This window comes from Arachis ipaensis, chromosome B02, assembly GCF_000816755.2.
Source record: "Arachis ipaensis cultivar K30076 chromosome B02, Araip1.1, whole genome shotgun sequence".
NCBI lineage: Eukaryota > Viridiplantae > Streptophyta > Magnoliopsida > Fabales > Fabaceae > Arachis > Arachis ipaensis.
Genome location: NC_029786.2, coordinates 106,059,787 through 106,062,523, shown reverse-complemented (window position 1 = coordinate 106,062,523; position 2,737 = coordinate 106,059,787). Strand labels below are relative to the sequence as shown.

Genomic DNA, 2,737 nt, shown 5'->3' with positions numbered 1-2,737 from the left:
GACTTTAGTTTTTGTTTTTTTAAATATGTGTCATTATTATATAATTATATTGATTGTTAAATATCCAAGTTTTTGTACTTAAAACTCTCGAAAGTTATTAGATGGGTAATGTATATAATAACATTTACTGTTTATATCCTATATTGTTAGTGTTTGAAAAAAAGTGATGTATAAAATATAAATATTAGTATCATAATACTAAGAAGAAAAAGACGAAGTATAATTATTATGTGAAGTGAACCAATATATGAGTGAGTCACTTTATTTGTTGTTTTCTTGCTAAGTGGTAACCCTAGCTATGTGCTGTTTATATCAACTATGATATTCACATTTTACACAACACTTTGAATTGAGTTGTTTATTTAAAGAAGAGTTTAATTTTGATTTATATATTAATTAATAGTCTCAAAGTATATTGATAATGTAAAATCATTTATATTGTTAACAATAATAATATCTTGTGCTGTGGCAATTTCTTGCATCCCAATTACATAAATATCTAATATTTGAGTTTTTACTATAAATAAATTGGTAGATCTAATTAAATATATTTGGGAGCAAACTGCAAAGTATAACTCGATATTTCTTTAAAAATTTTTTAAAAATAGATAAAAACAAAGGATTCTTTAAATTATAGAGTAATATCCCAAATCAAAGAATTTTCAGTCGAATAATTTAATCCTTAATAAATTTTAATCACTAAATCAGTTCCATATTTTTTATTTTAGTAGACATTAATTTTTAAGTCAAATTTTAGTTAAGAAAATTAAACAATTTCTTATTTAATAAAAACAAAATAAACAACCTTTGAATTTTTTTAAAATTCTCATATCAATTTAATGAAATAAAAATATGAAAACTAATTTAGTAATTAAAATTTGTCAAAAATTAAAGTGTACGATTAAAAAATTTTTTAATTTGATTTGAGATATTACTCTAAATTATATTAAAGTCATAGTTAATTAATCTGGATATTTATTCAAAGGAAGTTTTAGATTACACTGAATCATTAATTAAGAAGTTACTGAGTCCATAATTTTCATTGTTGGCGGTGGGCACTAGGCATCAAAATTTATGAGAGTCACGGCAACGTACCAAAGAGGCACTGTATATTTGTACTTGAGTGCTAGCTGCATTATGAAAATGAAGGACCATTTGTATTTTAATCTTCTTCAGTCCCATCTATATATATATGTGTACTATATATTGTTCCAAAAGCTATTTTCTAACGTCCACATGTTTGTCATTTTCATCCTACTAGATGTGGATAAGGTATGTGCTTGTTTTTTTTAGGTTAAACAATATTATTGCAGTCAACTTTACGTAAAGTTGATAATTTTTTTTTTTTTGAAAAACAAAGAGCTCAACACAGTATAGCGGAGTAGTCAAACAGGAACAAACAAATAAGTTACAATAGACGCAAACATACGTGAAGTTGATAGTTGAGAATCGTTAAATAAAAATTTAGTTAAATCAGTTAAATCATCTAATGATTCTTAGTTATCAACTTTACGTTCGACTGCATATGAATTTTCCCTTTTTATGAAATATGGTTTAAATTACAATAAATATTATTTAGTACGTAGCATATAATAACTGAGTCAATGTATAAAATTGTTCTTTTTTACAAAATAAATAATTAAATACGACAAATATTTCTCAAATAATATATCTATCAAAATCTGACAGATAAAGAAGATAATAGAGCAAAGACATAATAATACTCATCACCAATTCACCATCATATGTATGTGTGTGGTTACCATAAAGGCACGACGATTATTGATATTTTTTTATCATCTTTTTGTTCAATATTAAATGATTTTAGAGAAAGTGTGAAAACTTTTAACTCGCAAAGGTCTATGCTTAATGAGGCAAAATCAGTTGTGTGTAATAATTATATTATTGAAAGTGTATTTCTCTTATTTCTATTAAGGAAAAAGAGGTGGGAATAATTAAAATATAATATATATGGATACCATAAAAGAAAATGAATTGACGATATAGTTATTATTGTTATGACCATATATTACTATTCAGATATAAGAGAGAGACAAAATAAATAAATAAATACAAAGTCTTGACCCTACCCATACTATGCTATATATAATGTTTTGTATCATTCTCATATTCATTTTTTTATGTCTCAACTTAAAAAGTAGCATTACTTCTTTCCTTTATACCAATAATAAATATATTCGCTAATTCTCAATTGGAGATAGATATTTAATATTTAATATTCCCATCAAATATTTGATTGATATAAGCTATCATTTATTTTGAGGTATTGAGATAGAGATTGAGAGACTGAGATTAATATTATGTTTGTTAGTTCAGAAATTGATACTAAAATTTCTATTTCTATCTCTAAAATTTCAGTATTTCAGTACTTTCAATAAGAGAGAACATAGGGGACTAAAATTTTTAGAGATGGAGACGAAAACTTTAATAATATTTTATATCTAAAATACCTTTATTTCAATTAATTAATTCTAATTTTACCCTTTATACAAATTAAATTAGAATTTTATTCTTGTTTTAATTTCTATCTCCTACTTTACACCAAACAAAATACTAACATTTATTTCAATCTCTGTCTCTTAGTCTCTGTCTCTCAGTATCAGTCTTTTCATCTCTTAGTCTTTGTTTCAATAGAATAAAAGTTTATTTTTTCCCTTGAAATTAGAAATAATTTAATTTAATTTTTTATATTTTAAAATAAATAATGATTCACATA

At 23.9% G+C, this 2,737-nt stretch overlaps 1 protein-coding gene across 3 annotated transcripts in view; it reads right to left on the bottom strand.

The window, feature by feature from the left end:
• Nucleotides 1-2,737, bottom strand: part of LOC107626291 (ABC transporter G family member 22) — a 53,229-nt gene that overhangs the window by 49,125 nt on the left and 1,367 nt on the right. The window lies entirely within an intron of this gene.